Below are 8,167 nucleotides of genomic sequence, written 5' to 3'. Positions count from 1 at the left end.
GGCCTTTGTTCATATGCCCTTTTGCTTTTATTGTAGCTTAATAGAACAACCTTCCGGGCGCCTGGATAGCTCAGTGGGTTAAACCGCTGCCTTCGGCTCAGGTCATGATCTCAGGGTCCTGGGAATAGAGGCCCGCATAGGGCTCTCTGCTCGGCAGGGAGCCTGCTTCCCTCTCTCTGCCTGCCTCTCTGTCTACTTGTGATCTCTGTCAAATAAATAAATAAAATCTTAAAAAAAAAAAAATAGAACAACCTTCCTTGCTTAATAGTGAACTTTTTGGAGACAGGAATCTGGTACTGAACTCAGTGCTTTGCTCTTATTAAATAATCAGGAAATTTTATTGAACTTGTTCCAAGGACACTGATATCACTCATGTCGGAAGGACTATGTTGGTATCATCTCAGTGTCTCTATAGGCTTTAACTTTTGTGTCCTGCTGTTTTCCTTACACCATCTCTGTGAAGTAGATTTTTTTGCCTTTAAAAACTTACAAATGAGGGGGGCACCTGGGTGGCTCAGTGGGTTAAAGCCTCTGCCTTCAGCTCAGGTCATGATCTCGGAATCCTGGGATCGAGCCCCGCATCTGGCTCTCTGCTCTGCGAGGAGCCTGCTTCCTCCTCTCTCTCTGTCTGCCTTTCTGCCTACTTGTGATCTCTGTCTGTCAAATGAATAAATAAAATCTTAAAAAACAAAAAACAAAAAACAAAAAACAACTTACAAATGAGGAAACTCAGAGGATACATTTGCCCAGTCATCCAGCTAAGTTCTGAAGTCAAGCAGGGCTCTTTTGACTTGAAATCCCCTACTCTCTGCACTATACCTGGGCCTTGTGGCATCAGACAAGTAGGGGTAAGATGCACTTATTCTGAGAGCTCTCCTTCTCTCTTTGTAAATGGGAACAATAGTACTAACCACATGGGATTGTTATGAGGGTTAAATGGGGTAAAATATGTGAAGTCCCCAGCTCAAGGCCTAGCTAGCACTTGGTGGGCAATGCTTGGTCTCTTCTCAAAGCTTCAAATTCAAATGGACATAAACAGAGAAATACCCAGTTCTGAGGTGCAGTGGGAAGTAGATGGGGCTACACAGGCAGGAATATCCTTTCTCCTTGTAACCTCTCATATATTCTATCCTTTGAGACATATTATATGCATTAGGCAGTATTTTGTAAATACTTAAGATTTAACAACCTCCTTCACCATCACGTCCACACATGTTCTACCTTTTTCCTGCCTAGTGTGTGTCAAATGCAAGGGCTGTAGTTATGTGACTTGTCCAGCTTTGAGGTCAGGGGTTGGTTGAACAATGTCCAAGGCTGGGGTCTTTAAAAAACAAAACAAAACAAAACAAAACAAAACAAAAATTAAGCCATAGATCCTTTCGGATTGTGACTTTAAATAATTATGCAGAGGAACCTATTAAAAGCAAAGTAAGAATGGGCCCAAAGATGGTAGTTAATTGCAAACCCGAGTGAAACTAAAGAAATTATTTTTGAAATCTTCGCGGGGTAGGGAGATGTTTTTGAGACTTTTCTGCTGAGTTCCTTAACTCCTAAATAGGCTGCATTTCGAAAAGAATTCCAGCTTTGGTGGGTTGGTGGCAAAGGTGACTAGGCTGGTGTCGACCCCGGCTTTCTTCGTCCAGCTCCCCCTTGATGTTCAGAAGCCCGCGCTAGGCGCCGAGGGTCCACGGAGGCTAGGGCTAAGAACGGTTCGTGTGCCAGGCTACAAAGTGCATGTCCAACATCAGGCTTCCTTGGTGGTGGCGGCGGAGCAGGGGGAAGGACAGTTTCTGGAGCGAGGCGTAGAAGCGGTTTTCTGGCCCTTCTTTTCGCTTGGAGGCCTCGGTAGGGCGGGAGGCCCAGGAGCCAGAACTGAGCGGCGGGGCAGTGCCTGTAACCCCGACCTGCTCAGGCACGCCGGCGTCCCCGTTCTCCCCAGTGGGGCCCCGTCGGGTAGCGGGAGCTCGCGACTCCCACCCGGGGGCCCCGCCCCTCCTCGCGAGCCTGCCCGGACTTCGACCCTCCCCCAGCGCTAGAGGACCCGCCCCCTCCTCGCGGACTAACGAGTGTCCTCGCGCGCGCGCGCCCCTTTCCTCCGCCTGCGTGTGAGTGTGCTGCCCTCCCACCTCGGCTCCTCCCTCTTGTTTCTCGCCGCCGCCACAAGCCTCCAAACGCAGCCCCTCCCCCCATTGGTGTTTACCGCTACCCCTTCCCCTCGCCTCGGTTTAACCGGCACCCTGGGGCCCCCAGAACGAAGGGAGGGGGTACCCCTGAACTCTCGCCTCTGCGTTTCCTCTCCCGGGTCTCCTCCGCGTCTTTCCCCAGCCCAACTCTCGGAGGTCAGGACTCCATTCAACACTCTGTCCGTCCCTCCCCTCCCCCCTTCCCTGGTTCCCCCTCGGCCCCCTCCCCTCAGCGGGTCCTCCTTTTTCTCTCCCTCTCCCTCCTCCTCCCCCACCCCATCCCTTCCCCCCCACAATGCAGTTCGCGGCGCGGCGGACATGGCGGTGGAGTCCTGAGCTCGTCGTGTCCCGGCCTCCAGCGGCGGCGGCAGTGACGGCGGCGGCGGCGGCAGCAGGAGGCGGCGGGGGGAGCGGGAGCCACTGAGATGAGGAGGCGCCGCGCGCGCCTGTAGCTCGCGGGCCTCGCAGGTACGGAGGTTCCGGCCGCGCCGTAGCGCCGGGCGCCGAGGGGGTGTGCTTTGGAAAGGCCAGGCGGCCCCCTGTTCGCCCTCCTCAGGTGCGGAGCCTCGCAGGTGTCGGGGCCCCGGCCCGAGCGTGTCTCAGCCACCCCCTTGGGGCCTGACACTTCTTTCTTTGCCGGAATGGACTTCGGGTGTCCCAGGGGAAGGTTGAGATAAGGGAGGTAGGGGCGGCGGCCTGGCGGCCTGAGGAGGGCATTGGGGCGCTTCGAGGGCCGAACTTCACAGAGAGGCTGAGGTTCTGGGTTCCGGGCCGAAACCTGTAGACCCGGGAGGCGGATTTTGAGTTAACGGGATTGATGTGAGCATTCTCTTGGGTCCAGTACGATTCTCTGTCATGTATGCCTTTTCTTTCATTCCCCCCCTCCGTTAGACACAGATGCCCATATATAACAGGCAAATACACACACTCATATAATACATAATAAAGGTTTTTTCCGGGTTCACCCTTGTCGAGAGGAGAGAAGGCAGAGATGTCTGTGAATTTCGTTTCTTGCTCGCCCGCCTTCTCTCTCCCCCGCCCCCCAGTCGAATGGTGGTAATGAACGCTTTTGACGTGGGAAACTGAGATTCGTATTTGTAAACAGACAGCACTAGCTGTGTGTGTTGCACGCCTCCGCGAGAGGTTTCAGGTCCTTTTGGTGTCCGGATCGCAAAAGAATGAGATATTTGGACGTGAAAGAAGCACATCGTCCAGATTTCTAGTCATGCCTGAATGGGATGAATTACTGTTATTTTAGGAACGTTGGTTGAACATTTTTTTTTCGTAAATTTATCCGATCTTTAATCAGATGAATTTTGAAACTTGTGTGAGATCTTGTTTCGGTATACCATGTTTTTTCATTTTGATATATTTTTTATACAAAAGTAGTTCCTGACACGTGTGATATTCTACTTGGTTTTGTGATCTTTTTAGTGTCTAGAAACGCAATTCAAATTGTTTTGTTGGCTTGCATTTAGTAATTAGCTGTAGTGGATCAGATTACCTTTTGTTTCCAAAAGGCCCCTCTCCCCCGCCAAGTCTTGTAGTAGCGAAATGTGTAACACTTGGTGAAACAGAACATATCCTGTTTCTAAAGTAATGAGAACTATTAGCTAATAAAACTGGATGATCCCAACTAGATACGACAATTTAGAGAGAGTACTATACTAGGGTGGTGGATTGTGGAATGCTTTAAAAAAAAATTGACTTTTTTGTTCTTGGTGTCAGTCAGCATGTTCTGTATATGAGTACATTGTACGCTGGAATTTTCTTTAGGCTCAGCACCCTTGTAAGGTGTCCTTAAAAATTGCTGCACATTGCATCCTAGTACTTATTAGTCACAACTTGTAAAATTTTGAAATTGCTTCATTTAGAATGCTGTGCTTTAAAAATAATGAATTCACTAGTGTCTAGTCTGCTGTGATGCTTTTATAAACAAATTTTAAAGAGTGTTCTTAAAAACCGTATACTTTGGGGACAATAAGCATTTTATGCTTTAAAATTTTATGTATTTTATGCTTTAAAATGTAATTGTTAATATAAACAAAAGAAAGTTGCTTTGAAAGAGAGCTCTTTTCGGTAAGTCTTCCTATTTGCAATTTTTAATTTGACTAGTGTGGAAAATAAAATTAAAGGTTCCTTGAAATAATACAGAAGAGGAAGTGAAAGTTATTGACATTCAATGTTTTAAATGTAGCAAATGTCTGAATACAAAGAGAAAAGGTCTTTTCATTGTCCTAGGTCAAATTGTTATCAGTTACAGATAAATATACAGGATGTTATCATGTATGTAAGTTTAGTTCAATTTCGTAATTCCTAAATCACACAGATTCACATTTATTTTTAGTTCATTTAACTAGAACAGTAATGTCTGTTATAATTTTAGACCTTTTAAAATAAAAATTTATAATAGCAACTATAAGTATTTCTGATTAATAGAAAGTTGTTTAAGGAGAATTTTTATTAGTTCTCAGAGCAGGTTCAGTTTAGTAAGTAGAGAAACTTTTTTTTGACCTCAGGGTTAACCTTGACATGAATAATCATCAATTATGTTGTGTTCCATTTTTGTTTTGTTTTAATGTTGTGTTCCTTATACAATGTCAAATCAGGATCTGTGGGTAGAGAAAGTTTTTTGAATTTATTTTCTACAGAAAGTGTCTGTTTTCAGGCAATAAATAAGACTTATAAATTCTGATGCCGTAAAATTTGTTTATCCTTAAAAAGAACAAACCATTTTGATATAACAATTAAGTGAGATGTGTTATTTTCGAAAGTAAACTACAAATACTGGAATCCATAAAATAATATTACAAAATTCAGTGAAAGTCATGACTGCAGATAGAAGTATGTCCTAAGGAAGAACAGTTCTTAAAGACCTAAAACAAGGAGAAAACACTGTAGTTTAAAGCAGAATAGGTGATAGGTAGATTTTTTTTCTTCCTAATCTAAGAGGAATTAAGATGGTGTAAACTGAACTAAGTGAATTAAGAAGGTTTACACTAAACTAAGTTTTAATTCTAGAATTCTAGATAATTGTGTAATTTGGGGAAATGTTTAAAAACCAGCATATGTCCCCAAGCAGTTTTTACAGATCCAAAAAGAAAAGTTATATAAATGCAAAGATGAACAGTTTAGATATTTTCCCCTAAAGTGATAGATTTATTTTGTATAATGTGTTACGGTTTCCAAATTGTTCTCAACATTAATTCATTGAGTGTCCATAATTATCCTGAGTTAAGGGGGAGAGAAAGGGGAACTGAATTTGAGTAACTTTTTACCAGGCATTGTGCTAGACATGTTTATTTTTTTTTACTTTTAACAACCTTATGGAACCTTTTTTGTAGTTCAGTCTCTGCTTAAGATCGTAGAGTCAGATTTGGAACAGCTCAGTGTGTTCTTCCTATTATATATGCCTTGTTGCTTTCCAGATGTATCAAGTAGTCTCTCAGTTTTGTAGGATGGACTGCCTAGGGTTACTCATTCACCGATCATTTAATCATTTATCAAACATTTGCATTTGTACATTATCCTAGACACTGGTAGGTTTTAGAGACACAGAATTATTGAAGACAGTTTCTCCCTTCAGGGAACTGAGTCTGCATATAATATAGATAAATTACAAGGCACTGGGTCATGGAAGGTCAGAGGGAAGAGGCTGGCTCTTGAAGGATGAGTAGGAGTTTGCCTGGTAAAAAAGGGGGTATAGTCTGGAGGCTGGTCCAGAACTAAGGAATAACCTATGCAAAGATGTTAAGTTGTTAAGGGCTCAGAATAGGAAGAGTTGAGAAATTCAGTGTGGCAAGAGTTGAGGATATATGGATAGAGTGGTGAGCGAAATGGTTGGAAATAGAGAGTGAAGGTTATTGTGTATGTTAAGGCCTTTGGATTTTTATTTTGTTACACAAGATCACCAAGTGAGATAGTATTCGAGTTGTGATTACAAGTATGTTTTCTGACTCCTAGTTTAGTATTTCTTTCTCTTCGGCTTCCTTACCAACAGAGTTAACCCATTTTTGGTGGATGGTCAAGCACCCTTTTTCATGATATTCTTTTCTCCTCTTTCTAGTAGTTGCTGTATTTCAGATTAGTTTTTGAGGATCCCAAATGTTAAATTTCTTAGAAGATTTTTAAAAAAATTTTATTTATTTGTTTGACAGAGAGAGAGAGAGAGGGAGAGAGAGAATCACAAGTAGGCGAGGTGGGGGGTGGAGGGGCGCGGGGAGTCAGGCTCTGTGCGGAGCAGAGAGCCTGACATGGGGCTCCATACCAGGACTCTGAGATCATGACCTGAGCCGAAGACAGAGGTTTAACCCACTGAGCCACCCAGGCGCCCCTTAGAAGATTCTTTTGAGATAAAAATACCTCTGGAGGTAATCACTTGTTATAGTTACTTAGGAAGTTTTTTCATTCCTTAATTTGGTTGACTAATTTCTAGTTTAGCATTAGAAAGCAATAGGATGAGGGCTTGGGGAGTATGGGCTTCCTGCAAGCTCTGTGTTCATCAGCAAGGATGAGCAAAGTGCTCATCCTTGCACAAAGCAACCTGTACTTTCAAGAAGAAATTGGTGTAAGTCACATAATAGTAATAGTCCGGTAGTTTAATTTATTTATTTGCAAAGATTTTATTTTTCAGTAATCTCTACACCTAATAAGGGACTCAAAGTCAGAACCCTGAGATCAAGAGTTGCATGCTCCACTTGACTGAGCCAGCCAGATCCCCCAATAGTCTGGTAGTTTTAGGTGGGTATTTGATTTACAGTGATGATAGATAACTTACTGCAATTTTTACGAGGTGTAATTTCTTTCTAAAGATCTTAAGTATTAACTCAGTCTTCAACAACCCTTTTGTATTATCCTCATTTACAGGTGAGGAAAGAGGTACAGAAAGGCTAAGTATCTTGGACAGGATTTCATAGCTAGTTCGCTGCAAACTTAGTATTTGAACTCAGTGTTCAGAGTGTCTGAGTCTGCAGTTAGAGCTCTTAACCACTACATTATGTTGTACCCCAGACTTGGGTTGTCAAAATTGAGCATGCAGAGGGTGTTAAGTTCAGCACAGTTACATGGGTTGTCAAAAAATACATTTTTAAGAAAAAAATATATTTTAAGAATATAAAGTGTGAATTATACATAATAGTGAAATCTGCTTGCATTTTGTCAGTCTTTCCTGCACATTGTAGTTTAAATAATTGTCATTAAAATTGCTCAGTCAGGGGGCTCCTGGGTGGCTCAGTGGGTTAAGCCGCTGCATTCGGCTCAGGTCATGATCTCAGGGTCCTGGGATCAAGCCCCACATCGGGCTCTCTGCTCTGCAGGGAGCCTGCTTCCTCCTCTCTCTCTCTCTGCCTGCCTCTCTGCCTACTTGTGATTTCTCTCTGTCAAATAAATAAAATCTTAAAAAAAAAAAAAATTGTTCAATCAGGGGCACCAGGCTGACTCAGTTGGAAGAGCATGCTGTTCTTGGTCTTAGGGTCATGGATTAGATCTCCATGTTTGGGGTGGAGATTATGTAAATAAGTAAACTTAAAAAAAATTAAATCAAAGTAGAAATGATCACTTACTAAGTATTTGTTAGTTTAGGGTAGCGGTATTCAAATTCTGGTGACCTTTTTGAGGGGATCTCTGAGTCACAGCTGTTCTCATACTAATATTAAGATAATAGTTGCCGGGTCACCTGGGTGGCTTAGTTGTTAAGCGTCTGCCTTCGGCTCAGATCATGATCCCAGGGTCCTGGCATCGAGCCCTGCATTGGGTTCCCTTCTGGGCGGGAAGCCTACTTCTCTCCCACTCCCCCTGCTTGTGTTCCCTCTCACTGTGTCTTTCTTCATCAAATAAATAAATAAAAATTTTAAAAAGAAAAAAAGCTATTTGTCTTTTACCTTCTCCTGTCATCTAGAATGTAGAGTGATGTCTACACTATATGTTAAAACATTGCTTTGGGGGTGCCTGGGTGGCTCAGTGGGTTAAGCCTCTGCCTTAGGCTC

The 8,167-nt window shown here is 43.3% G+C and overlaps 1 protein-coding gene across 10 annotated transcripts in view; it reads left to right on the top strand.

Annotated features, from left to right (window-relative positions):
- Positions 1-2,468: 2,468 nt before the first annotated feature.
- TUT4 (terminal uridylyl transferase 4) overlaps positions 2,469-8,167 on the top strand; it is a 134,449-nt gene continuing 128,750 nt past the window's right edge. For 6 of the 10 annotated variants that reach the window (XM_059374743.1, XM_059374746.1, XM_059374741.1 and 3 more), the window contains exon 1: positions 2,486-2,651. The gene's annotated coding sequence lies outside the window, so the exon portion shown is untranslated. Of the gene's footprint in view, positions 2,652-8,167 lie in introns of all 10 variants that reach the window. The other 4 variants (XM_059374745.1, XM_059374749.1, XM_059374751.1 and 1 more) reach the window with 3 other exon arrangements.

This window comes from Mustela nigripes, chromosome 14 (genome assembly GCF_022355385.1).
Source record: "Mustela nigripes isolate SB6536 chromosome 14, MUSNIG.SB6536, whole genome shotgun sequence".
Taxonomy (NCBI): domain Eukaryota; kingdom Metazoa; phylum Chordata; class Mammalia; order Carnivora; family Mustelidae; genus Mustela; species Mustela nigripes.
Note: the sequence above shows the minus strand (reverse complement) of the source record. Positions and strands in the feature narration are given on the sequence as shown.